The 14,146-nt window shown below is 38.9% G+C and overlaps 1 protein-coding gene and 1 long non-coding RNA gene across 6 annotated transcripts in view; both read right to left on the bottom strand.

Moving 5' to 3' along the window:
* The window catches only part of furinb (furin (paired basic amino acid cleaving enzyme) b), a 114,511-nt gene that overhangs the window by 84,480 nt on the left and 15,885 nt on the right, over nt 1-14,146 (bottom strand). The window lies entirely within an intron of this gene.
* LOC120441214 lies at nt 8,123-8,880 on the bottom strand. Its single transcript, XR_005613886.1, has 3 exons — nt 8,734-8,880; nt 8,507-8,558; nt 8,123-8,158 (listed from the first exon to the last, which is right to left on the bottom strand). It is a non-coding gene; the product is annotated as an uncharacterized LOC120441214 (long non-coding RNA).

The following is a 14,146-nucleotide window of genomic DNA, read 5'->3' as shown; positions in this document are numbered from 1 at the left end:
CCTGACTTCTAACTTCTCCTGCTGTTGTCAATAAAAGCTCTAAACCCAACACTGATGTAAAGCCATCTATTTCCCCAGAAATTAAATCATGTAAACTGATCAGCAGGAGGTTAAATGGACAAAAAACATGTGTAAAGGACAAAAATATCAAATGTAGTCAGAATAAAGATCACGCTGATGCTTTAAGGAAAGTTTGGACTAACAAATGGTATAGACAATTACTTTCTCCTAATGCTAATGTTGATTTTGGTTAACTTTGACTGAAACTGATTGTTTTAATACAATTAAAGTGCATTTCATTTATGCACTAGGCCCATCTGACACATATACTTGATACCAAATACAAAAACATGATGTGTAACCTGTTGGAAGAATGAAGTGGGTAAGTCACTCACCGATTGGTCTGTATGAGGCTGAGACAGGACCTCAGCACTTGGTGTCTGCAACAAAAGACAATATAACGTCAGAAACATTCTCTAGTATAAATCCCGACTAGATGATCAACTACAGATCATATTTGTAGCAGTGAACATTATTCACAGAAGGATCTGACTTCCTTATACCAGATTCTATAGAAACTTAACACTGTACAGTTCTGCTACACACAATATGAGGACAGTGTAACACACACTAGAGTTGTTGGTCCAACCACATGAAGAAGGCAACTGAAACACACTCATGTCCTTCACAGCTTAAAACAATATGAGGACAGTGTAACACACACTACAATCACTGGTCCTACCATATGAGGACTTCTTCTTAAACACACTCATGTCCTTCACAGCTTAAAACAATATGAGGACATGACGACTGAACACATGTAGAGTTCATGTTCCTGACTTCTAACTTCTTCTGCTGTTGTCAATAAAAGCTCCAAACCCAACACTGATTTAAAGGCATCTATTTCCCCAGAAATTAAATCATGTAAACTGATCAGCGGGAGGTTAAATGGACAAAAACATGTGTAAAAGGACAAAAATATCAAATGTAGTCAGAATAAAGATCACGCTGATGCTTTAAGGGAAAGTTTGGACTAACAAATGGTATAGACCAGGGGTGCCCAATCCCAGTCCTCGAGAGCTACTGCCCTGCAGCTTTTAGATGCGTCCTTGTTCGAGCACACCTGAATCAAATGAATGGCTCGTTATCAGGCCTTTGCCAGACTTGATGGCATGCCGAATTGGTAATCCAACTATTTGATTCAGCTGTGTTGGAGTAGGGATGCATCTAAAAGCTGCAGGACAGTAGCTCTCGAGGACTGGGATTGGGCACCCTGGTATAGACAATTACTTTCTCCTAATGCTAATGTTGATTTTGGTTAACTTTGACTGAAACTGATTGTTTTAATACAATTAAAGTACATTTCATTTATGCACTAGGCCCATCTGACACATATACTTGATACCAAATACAAAAATATGATGTGTAACCTGTTGGAAGAATGAAGTGGGTAAGTCACTCACCGATTGGTCTGTATGAGGCTGAGACAGGACCTCAGCACTTGGTGTCTGCAACAAAAGACAACAATATAACGTCAGAAACATTCTCTAGTATAAATCCCGACTAGATGATCAACTACAGATCATATTTGTAGCAGTGAACATTATTACAGAAGGATCCGACTTCCTTATACCAGATTCTATAGAAACTTAACACTGTACAGTTCTGCTACCAACAATATGAGGACAGTGTAACACACACTAGAGTTGTTGGTCCAACCACATGAAGAAGGCAACTGAAACACACTCATGTCCTTCACAGCTTAAAACAATATGAGGACAGTGTAACACACACTACAATCACTGGTCCTACCATATGAGGACTTCTACTTAAACACACTCATGTCCTTCACAGCTTAAAACAATATGAGGACATTGTAACACACACTACAATCACTGGTCCTACCATATGAGGACTTCTTCTTAAACACACTCATGTCCTTCACAGCTTAAAACAATATGAGGACATGACGACTGAACACATGTAGAGTTCATGTTCCTGACTTCTAACTTCTCCTGCTGTTGTCAATAAAAGCTCTAAACCCAACACTGATGTAAAGCCATCTATTTCCCCAGAAATTAAATCATGTAAACTGATCGGCGGGAGGTTAAATGGACAAAACGTGTAAAGGACAAAAATATCAAATGTAGTCAGAATAAAGATCAAGCTGATGCTTTAAGGAAAGTTTGGACTAACAAATGGTATAGACAATTGCTTTCTCCTAATACTGTTGATTTTGGGAAACTTTTCCTCAAACTGATTGTATTAAAACAATCAAAGTGCATTTCATTTATGCACTAGGCCCAACTGGCACATATACTTGATACCAAATACAAAAACATGATGTGTAACCTGTTGGAAGAATGAAGTGGGTATGTCACTCACCGATTGGTCTGTATGAGGCTGAGACAGGACCTCAGCACTTGGTGTCTGCAACAAAAGACAACAATATAACGTCAGAAACATTCTCTAGGATAAACCCGACTAGATAATTAACTACAGATCATATTTGTAGCAGTGAACATTATTACAGAAGGATCTGACTTCCTTATACCAGATTCTAAAGAAACTTAACACTGTACAGTTCTGCTACCAACAATATGAGGACAGTGTAACACACACACTACAATCACTGGTCCTACCATATGAGGACTTCTACTTAAACACACTCATGTCCTTCACAGCTTAAAACAATATGAGGACATGACGACTGAACACATGTAGAGTTCATGTTCCTGACTTCTAACTTCTCCTGCTGTTGTCAATAAAAGCTCTAAACCCAACACTGATGTAAAGCCATCTATTTCCCCAGAAATTAAATCATGTAAACTGATCAGCGGGAGGTTAAATGGACAAAACGTAAAAGGACAAAAATATCAAATGTAGTCAGAATAAAGATCAAGTTGATGCTTAAAGGAAAGTTTGGACTAACAAATGGTATAGACAATTACTTTCTCCTAATGCTAATGTTGATTTTGGTTAACTTTGACTGAAACTGATTGTTTTAATACAATTAAAGTGCATTTCATTTATGCACTAGGCCCATCTGACACATATACTTGATACCAAATACAAAATATGATGTGTAACCTGTTGGAAGAATGAAGTGGGTAAGTCACTCACCGATTGGTCTGTATGAGGCTGAGACAGGACCTCAGCACTTGGTGTCTGCAACAAAAGACAACAATATAACGTCAGAAACATTCTCTAGTATAAATCCCAACTAGATGATCAACTACAGATCATATTTGTAGCAGTGAACATTATTACAGAAGGATCCGACTTCCTTATACCAGATTCTAAAGAAACTTAACACTGTACAGTTCTGCTACCAACAATATGAGGACAGTGTAACACACACTAGAGTTGTTGGTCCAACCACATGAAGAAGGCAACTGAAACACACTCATGTCCTTCACAGCTTAAAACAATATGAGGACATGACGACTGAACACATGTAGAGTTCATGTTCCTGACTTCTAACTTCTCCTGCTGTTGTCAATAAAAGCTCTAAACCCAACACTGATGTAAAGCCATCTATTTCCCCAGAAATTAAATCATGTAAACTGATCAGCAGGAGGTTAAATGGACAAAACATGTGTAAAAGGACAAAATATCAAATGTAGTCAGAATAAAGATCACGCTGATGCTTAAAGGAAAGTTTGACTAACAAATGGTATAGACAATTACTTTCTCCTAATGCTAATGTTGATTTTGGTTAACTTTGACTGAAACTGATTGTTTTAATACAATTAAAGTGCATTTCATTTATGCACTAGGCCCATCTGACACATATACTTGATACCAAATACAAAAACATGATGTGTAACCTGTTGGAAGAATGAAGTGGGTAAGTCACTCACCGATTGGTCTGTATGAGGCTGAGACAGGACCTCAGCACTTGGTGTCTGCAACAAAAGACAATATAACGTCAGAAACATTCTCTAGTATAACCCGACTAGATGATCAACTACAGATCATATTTGTAGCAGTGAACATTATTCACAGAAGGATCCGACTTCCTTATACCAGATTCTATAGAAACTTAACACTGTACAGTTCTGCTACACACAATATGAGGACAGTGTAACACACACTAGAGTTGTTGGTCCAACCACATGAAGAAGGCAACTGAAACACACTCATGTCCTTCACAGCTTAAAACAATATGAGGACATGACGACTGAACACATGTAGAGTTCATGTTCCTGACTTCTAACTTCTCCTGCTGTTGTCAATAAAAGCTCTAAACCCAACACTGATGTAAAGCCATCTATTTCCCCAGAAATTAAATCATGTAAACTGATCAGCGGGAGGTTAAATGGACAAAACATGTAAAAGGACAAAATATCAAATGTAGTCAGAATAAAGATCACGCTGATGCTTAAAGGAAAGTTTGGACTAACAAATGGTATAGACAATTACTTTCTCCTAATGCTAATGTTGATTTTGGTTAACTTTGACTGAAACTGATTGTTTTAATACAATTAAAGTGCATTTAATTTATGCACTAGGCCCATCTGACACATATACTTGATACCAAATACAAAAATATGATGTGTAACCTGTTGGAAGAATGAAGTGGGTAAGTCACTCACCGATTGGTCTGTATGAGGCTGAGACAGGACCTCAGCACTTGGTGTCTGCAACAAAAGACAACAATATAACGTCAGAAACATTCTCTAGTATAAATCCCGACTAGATGATCAACTACAGATCATATTTGTAGCAGTGAACATTATTACAGAAGGATCCGACTTCCTTATACCAGATTCTAAAGAAACTTAACACTGTACAGTTCTGCTACCAACAATATGAGGACAGTGTAACACACACTAGAGTTGTTGGTCCAACCACATGAGGAAGGCAACTGAAACACACTCATGTCCTTCACAGCTTAAAACAATATGAGGACAGTGTAACACACACTACAATCACTGGTCCTACCATATGAGGACTTCTTTCTTAAACACACTCATGTCCTTCACAGCTTAAAACAATATGAGGACATGACGACTGAACACATGTAGAGTTCATGTTCCTGACTTCTAACTTCTTCTGCTGTTGTCAATAAAAGCTCCAAACCCAACACTGATTTAAAGGCATCTATTTCCCCAGAAATTAAATCATGTAAACTGATCAGCGGAGGTTAAATGGACAAAAACATGTGTAAAAGGACAAAAATATCAAATGTAGTCAGAATAAAGATCACGCTGATGCTTTAAGGGAAAGTTTGGACTAACAAATGGTATAGACAATTACTTTCTCCTAATGCTAATGTTGATTTTGGTTAACTTTGACTGAAACTGATTGTTTTAATACAATTAAAGTGCATTTCATTTATGCACTAGGCCCATCTGACACATATACTTGATACCAAATACAAAAATATGATGTGTAACCTGTTGGAAGAATGAAGTGGGTAAGTCACTCACCGATTGGTCTGTATGAGGCTGAGACAGGACCTCAGCACTTGGTGTCTGCAACAAAAGACAACAATATAACGTCAGAAACATTCTCTAGGATAAATCCCGACTAGATAATTAACTACAGATCATATTTGTAGCAGTGAACATTATTACAGAAGGATCCGACTTCCTTATACCAGATTCTAAAGAAACTTAACACTGTACAGTTCTGCTACCAACAATATGAGGACAGTGTAACACACACTAGAGTTGTTGGTCCAACCACATGAAGAAGGCAACTGAAACACACTCATGTCCTTCACAGCTTAAAACAATATGAGGACATGACGACTGAACACATGTAGAGTTCATGTTCCTGACTTCTAACTTCTCCTGCTGTTGTCAATAAAAGCTCTAAACCCAACACTGATGTAAAGCCATCTATTTCCCCAGAAATTAAATCATGTAAACTGATCAGCAGGAGGTTAAATGGACAAAAACATGTGTAAAAGGACAAAAATATCAAATGTAGTCAGAATAAAGATCAAGTTGATGCTTAAAGGAAAGTTTGACTAACAAATGGTATAGACAATTACTTTCTCCTAATGCTAATGTTGATTTTGGTTAACTTTGACTGAAACTGATTGTTTTAATACAATTAAAGTGCATTTCATTTATGCACTAGGCCCATCTGACACATATACTTGATACCAAATACAAAAACATGATGTGTAACCTGTTGGAAGAATGAAGTGGGTAAGTCACTCACCGATTGGTCTGTATGAGGCTGAGACAGGACCTCAGCACTTGGTGTCTGCAACAAAAGACAATATAACGTCAGAAACATTCTCTAGTATAAATCCCGACTAGATGATCAACTACAGATCATATTTGTAGCAGTGAACATTATTCACAGAAGGATCTGACTTCCTTATACCAGATTCTATAGAAACTTAACACTGTACAGTTCTGCTACACACAATATGAGGACAGTGTAACACACACTAGAGTTGTTGGTCCAACCACATGAAGAAGGCAACTGAAACACACTCATGTCCTTCACAGCTTAAAACAATATGAGGACATGACGACTGAACACATGTAGAGTTCATGTTCCTGACTTCTAACTTCTCCTGCTGTTGTCAATAAAAGCTCTAAACCCAACACTGATGTAAAGCCATCTATTTCCCCAGAAATTAAATCATGTAAACTGATCAGCGGGAGGTTAAATGGACAAAAACATGTGTAAAAGGACAAAATATCAAATGTAGTCAGAATAAAGATCAAGTTGATGCTTAAAGGAAAGTTTGACCAACAAATGGTATAGACAATTACTTTCTCCTAATGCTAATGTTGATTTTGGTTAACTTTGACTGAAACTGATTGTTTTAATACAATTAAAGTGCATTTCATTTATGCACTAGGCCCATCTGACACATATACTTGATACCAAATACAAAACATGATGTGTAACCTGTTGGAAGAATGAAGTGGGTATGTCACTCACCGATTGGTCTGTATGAGGCTGAGACAGGACCTCAGCACTTGGTGTCTGCAACAAAAGACAACAATATAACGTCAGAAACATTCTCTAGTATAAATCCCGACTAGATGATCAACTACAGATCATATTTGTAGCAGTGAACATTATTACAGAAGGATCCGACTTCCTTATACCAGATTCTAAAGAAACTTAACACTGTACAGTTCTGCTACCAACAATATGAGGACAGTGTAACACACACTAGAGTTGTTGGTCCAACCACATGAGGAAGGCAACTGAAACACACTCATGTCCTTCACAGCTTAAAACAATATGAGGACAGTGTAACACACACTACAATCACTGGTCCTACCATATGAGGACTTCTTCTTAAACACACTCATGTCCTTCACAGCTTAAAACAATATGAGGACATGACGACTGAACACATGTAGAGTTCATGTTCCTGACTTCTAACTTCTTCTGCTGTTGTCAATAAAAGCTCCAAACCCAACACTGATTTAAAGGCATCTATTTCCCCAGAAATTAAATCATGTAAACTGATCAGCGGAGGTTAAATGGACAAAAACATGTAAAAGGACAAAAATATCAAATGTAGTCAGAATAAAGATCACGCTGATGCTTTTACGGAAAGTTTGGACTAACAAATGGTATAGACAATTACTTTCTCCTAATGCTAATGTTGATTTTGGTTAACTTTGACTGAAACTGATTGTTTTAATACAATTAAAGTGCATTTCATTTATGCACTAGGCCCATCTGACACATATACTTGATACCAAATACAAAAATATGATGTGTAACCTGTTGGAAGAATGAAGTGGTAAGTATGAGGCTGAGACAGGACCTCAGCACTTGGTGTCTGCAACAAAAGACAACAATATAACGTCAGAAACATTCTCTAGTATAAACCCGACTAGATAATTAACTACAGATCATATTTGTATCAGTGAACATTATTACAGAAGGATCCGACTTCCTTATACCAGATTCTAAAGAAACTTAACACTGTACAGTTCTGCTACCCACAATATGAGGACAGTGTAACACACACTAGAGTTGTTGATCCAACCACATGAGGAAGGCAACTGAAACACACTCATGTCCTTCACAGCTTAAAACAATATGAGGACAGTGTAACACACACACTACAATCACTGGTCCTACCATATGAGGACTTCTACTTTCCTGTTGGAGGTTGAGACAGGATGGAAGGAGAGCAGGGAAGTAGCTGGCACAAATGATTCTATTGACACAACAGGTCAGTGAGATTAATGAACTGAACACAACAGACTCTTTTCAAAATAAAACAGGAAAATGGCATGAAAATACAAACGTTGTAATATACAACCCTAACATAAACTCCCTTAAAACAATGTTAATAACGTTAAGCCAAACTCAACTAACCCGCCACTAAACATAAGAAACTCAAAAACCTTAGAATAACGTTAGAAACGACAACAGAGACCCAGACCCTATTGGTTTGTGCTAAATACGAAAACATTATTATTAACATTTAAATCCCCCAAACATATCTTGTGTTGAAAAAAATGTGTGTTGCAGTTAGCTACACTTAAAAAGAGCTTAGACTGACTGTCTGTGCAGTTGAAGATGCAGAGCACGTGCAAGGCCACAGGTCCCTTTAACTCCAGTGGGAATTTAAAACAGTTAAATTAAACTTTAATATCTATTGTTGAAGATAAATCTTAAGTAATTTTTAGCATTTATCATCATTCATCACACAGTTTGTTCAAATCGATTGTGTATTGTTTTAGTTCCGCTTAACTAGCGTTAATTAGCTTGTTAAACATACAACTTTACCTTGCTAAATGTGCGTCGAGTCATGGATATCAAAGGTAAATACATACGTCAAGACAAATCTCTGCTGAGTGCTGAAGGTCCCGGATGTGCAGTTCACTCAGAGCTCCGGCGAGTTTGTATCTTGCCGTGACCAGCAGCTCTTTGGTTGAGGCTTTGAACAATCAGATGCAGCGTTACTCACTTGTTGTCCAATCACAGACGTCGTTCTATGCTCCACTGACGAAATGCCGCATCCTCTCACCAGCCACGGGCTCTCCTCGTCCATTTAACAACAAAACACAGCAACACTCGCTGTATTTGAGGTAGGAACACTTGAGAAGTGTCACAGTGTTTTGCAAACTGCTGTTACAGTTAATTTCGTTCCGTTAATTTGTTTGGTTCCTATTCTTAAGTAACACTTAAATACACATGTGGTTAGCTTGCTGGTCTAGTTTAAGTTAGCATGGGCATGCTGTTCACTGATGGAGTAATGCCAAAATTGGCCTGATATTGTCAGTGTGTTATCATAAACATGTCCTAATTTGTCATGAAAAGAAGAGCAGTACCCTAGACCCTCAAGTGAAAATACAGATAATAGATAAGCAATTTAAGAAAATAAGTATAATGTGTATAATAAATGATTTTACTGTCACTTTCCTGGGTTTGTTGACCCAGCATTTTAAGTTTTAGTTTGTTTGGATGTCGATGTTTATTTATAAGTTCTTTAGGTTAGCTAAGTTCATTTGTTTATTAGATTACCCTTGTGATGTCTGTTTTATTGTGAAAGTCCTTGTCCTATATGCAGTGAGTCTAGTTTTGTTTCCCTTGTCTTGTTAGGTCTGATTTGTCCCAGCTGTTCCTCATCCCCTCATTGTCTCTCTCTGTGTACTTACAAGGGCTTGCAAAAGTATTCGCCCCTTTTCCACATTTTGTCACATTACTGCCACAAACATGAATCAATTTTAATGGAATCCAATTTCAGCAAAAGGTGGTTCTACAAAGTATTGACTCAGGGGCTGAATAATTACGCACACCCCTTTTCAGTTATTTATTTGTAAAAATGTTTGGAATCATGTATGATTTTCATTCCACTTCTCACGTGTAGACCACTTTGTATTGGTCTTTCATGTGCGAGTCCAATAAAATTGATTCATGTTTGTGGCAGTAATGTGACAAAATGTGGAAAAGTTCAAGGGGGCCGAATACTTTTGCAAGCCACTGTAAGTCCTGTCCTCATTTGTTCAGTGTCAGGTCATCTGTTGTCTTTGGTGCCACGCTTCCATGTTCCAGGTATGTTTGTATCCATGTCAGGTTTCATGGTTTGTCCCCAGGTTAGGTTATTGTTTAGCTTCACTTCTGCCTTTTGTTTTGTAATCTTTAATTCAATTAAATTCAATTTTATTTATATAGCACCAAATCACAACAACAATCGCCTCAAGGCGCTTTTATATTGTACAGTAGATCGCACAATAATAGATACAGAGGAAAAACCCAACAATCATACGACCACCTATGAGCAAGAACTTTGGCGACAGTGCGAAGGAAAACTCCCTTTAACAGGAAGAAACCTCCAGCAGAACCAGGCTCAGGGAGGGCGGGGCCATCTGCTGTGATTGGTTGGGGTGAGAGAAGGAAGACAGGATAAAGACATGCTGTGGATTAATAACAAGTATGATTCAGTGCAGAGAGGTCTATTAACACATAGTGAGTGAGAAAGGTGACTGGAAAGGAAAAACTCAGTGCATCATGGGAATCCCGGCAGCCTCACGCTCACTGCAGCACAACTAAGGGAGGATTCAGGGTCACCTGATCCTGCCCTAACTATATGCTTTAGCAAAAGGAAAGTTTGAAGCCTAATCTTAAAAGTAGAGATAGTGTCTGTCTCCGAATCCAAACTGGAAGCTGGTTCTGCTTATTTTACCAGCCTTAATAAACAGCTTGCTTTCTGTTAATATTAAAATTTTTTTCACGTTCCTTTGTGTCTGCATTTTGGGTCCATTCCTCAAATTCATACATGTGTTCAACTGTTTTTCCCCACTCGGCGTACACACACCGTCCGGGGTCAAACTCTGGTAATTGGTGATTCTGTTCTCAGACATGTGAAGCTAGAGACACCGGCAACCATAGTTAATTGTCTTCCAGGGGCCAGAGCAGGCGACATTGAAGGAAATTTAAAACTGCTGGCTAAGTGTAGTGAAGTAGATTCTGGGGTAGGATTTTACATGATGTCCACAAACGCACCACTAACATCCACACCTTCCCAGTTGACAATTAGCAGGCTTATAAGAAACAGCTGCGCTTCACTACCAGAAGGAGTCATTTGGTAGTCTTGTCCATCCAAGGTGGCTGCGAGCATTAGGCAGTTAAGCGCTGCAGATCTCTCCAGGAAAGTTACTCAGTTTAGTATTGCCCTTTAGAGAGTGGTAAGTGGGACTCTTGTGTTCATCATAACGTGGCATAGTAGGGTGGACTTTGACAACTGTTTCCCTCTTTTGTTGCAGGCTTGCACTATACTACTGCTGTCTTGTCATATGCTGTTTTGTTTGTTACGCAATGCTTTTATAACAAACAGTAATTTGGGGTGTATTTGTTTTATGTAGATCTTTTACTAATCTGTTTAATGTTTTATGCTTTCTTTTATTGCTTTAGTGGAGGTGTGGCTGCTTGTTGAGGGGCTAGGCACGTGAGGTGGAATCCTCCCGATGCATGCGAGTGTACACACCGGGCATAGGTAGATTGCAACCGCTTAGTGTGAGTGAGGTCTGCAGTGAAATCACATGGGTGAGTAATTGGTGGCACCCTTGGGCACTCCCTCCTGTAGGTTGCCTCCTCAAGTGGCCGGTCTCCACCATTTTGTTTAGTTGCTCTTTTATCATGTTGTGATTGTTTTTAGGTAGCATCGTGGTAGGGAGTCTGGTCGCTTTAATTAACTATTTTGCCGTCTCAACCCTGCTACCTTAGGTGCCTCTTTGATTTTATAATTCTATGTTTTTAGTAGTTCTTCTTAATAAACCTTGATTTGTAAAATTCACCTGCCTCACCTTTGCCGTTAATAACAAGTCTGTGGGCTTTGGTTGCCAGTGTAACACTTACATTGGCTAGAGATATCTTTCCTGGGTGTAACCTCCCCCAGGTGGCGTTGTCAACATCTTAGTTACCGTCCCCGGTTATTCCTCATTCGCGCCACCACATAAGGGTAAACGTAAATTCAGTAAAATCATAATTCACATCGGCAGTAATGACACCCAGTTACGCCAATCGGAGGTCACTGAAATCAATATCGAATCAGTGTGTAACTTTGCCAAAACAATGTTGACTCTGTAGTTTTCTCTGGTCCCTCCCCAATCAGACCAGGAGTGACCTGTTTAGCTGCATTTCTCCTTAAATTGCTGTCTGTGTTGTCCCAGAAATGATGTCGGCTTCATAGATAATTGGCAAAGCTTCTGGAGGAAACCTGGTCTTGTTAGGAGAGACGGCATCCATCCCACTTTGGATGGAGCAGCTCTCATTTCTAGAAATATGGACAAATTTATTAAAGCCCCAAAATATGACTATCCAGAGTTGGGACCAAGAAGCAGAGTTGCAGTCTTACACGCCTCTCTGCAGCTTCTCTCTCCTGCTACCCCCAAAACCCATCTCCACTGAGACCGTGTCAGCTCCCAAACAGACAAAACAAACTAAAAACCAGCAAAAACAATTTAAACATAAAAAAATCAAAAAGAAAGAACAATACAGTATCCACATCTGAACCAAAGAGTAAAACATTGTGGATTATTAAATATTAGGGCGCTCCTCCAAGTCTGTTAGTACATGACTTAATAATTGATCAACAAATCGATTTACTCTGCCTTACAGAAACCTGGTTGCAGTCGGATGATTATGTTAGTTAAAATGAATCAACACCCCGAGTAATTCTAACTACCAGAAATCGCAAAGCACAGGCGGAGGGGGCGGTGTGGCAGCAATTTTTCACACCAGCCTATTAATTAACGAAAGACCAAGACAGACTTTTAATTCATTTGAAAGCCTGATGCTTAGCCTCGCTCCACCCCAGCTGTAAAACTCAGAAACCAGTCTTACTTGTTATCATCTATCGTCCACCTGGGCCTTACAGAGTTTCTGTCTGATTTCTCAGACTTTTATCTGATTTAGTGCTCAGCTCAGATAAAATAATTATTGTGGGTGATTTTAACATCCATGTAGATGCTAAAATGACAGCCTCAACATGGCATTTAATCTGTTATTAGACTCAATTGGCTTCTCTCAAAATGTAAAAGAACCCACCCACCACTTTTATCACACTCTAGATCTTGTTTTAACATATGAAATAGAAACTGAACATTTAACAGTGTTTCTGAAAACCCTCTGCCGCCTGATCATTTCCTGATAACATGTACATTTACAGTAATTGATTACACAGCAGTAAAGGCCCTGGTGTGGTGCCTATGGGTCTAGCTAGGCCCTGGTGCGGTGCAGATGGCCTCAGAAAACAGCACAGGCCCTGGTTGAGGCTCAGTTGGTTTATGCTAGCAGCACAGGCCCTGGTGTGGTGCAGACAACTTCTGGTAGTAGCAGAGGAGAAAACCAAAACAAAAAAAACAACCCAAAATTCAAAGCAGACATTCAACAAGGAGACATGCTGCTGCCCTCTTGAATTCAGAGTCGAGACTGAGCCTGATGATCATACTGAATCACATGACAGCGGCAGGAATCTCTAAGTTCAACTGCAGATTGCAGATGCAATTATATTAATGCAGATTAATATAAACTCTTCAAGGGTCAAAATCTGCACACACATCATTCTGCTTAGTGAAGGTCAGACAATTTGTGCATTGATTTTGAGAAGTAAGACTCATTAAATAACAGTAATATAATTACACAAATGTTGAAACTTTATATTTTGAGACATTTTGTCAACAACAAAAACCCCAAGATGTGCAGGCACTAATAACTGAATCTAAAGACCTTCATTTTGTCAAGATTTGCCTGATTTAACTGTTGTTACCCTTGCTTAAGCCCCAAGAAGGGTATAACCTGGGTCAAATGTGTTATTGTGTCTGACACACCTACAAAATGAGGACTCGCAGAGTGACGCCACTATAACCTGGGTCAAATGTGTTATTGTGTCTGACACACCTACAAAATGAGGACTCACAGAGTGACGCCACTGAAAGTGTGTTAAAAGTGTGTTTTGTTCCAAAACTGGCCAGTAGGCGGCGAAACTGAAAGTGAGCAAAAACGCTAAACACACTTAAACACACTTTTCATAAAATTGTGATATTTCAGGACATTCGAGATTTTTGGTTTGGGAGCATGTTGGGGCCTCTAGAACACTTTAGAAGGCTTCGAAAATGAGGACCTCAAAAATGTCCTCATTTTTCCGAGGCCCCTCATTTTGTGAGTGTGTTATCATAAAATTGTCCTCAGATGTCAC

The sequence above is a fragment of the Oreochromis aureus genome, linkage group 7, assembly GCF_013358895.1.
Source record: "Oreochromis aureus strain Israel breed Guangdong linkage group 7, ZZ_aureus, whole genome shotgun sequence".
Classification (NCBI taxonomy): Eukaryota; Metazoa; Chordata; class Actinopteri; order Cichliformes; family Cichlidae; genus Oreochromis; species Oreochromis aureus.
This window is presented reverse-complemented; position numbering and strand designations above follow the sequence as displayed.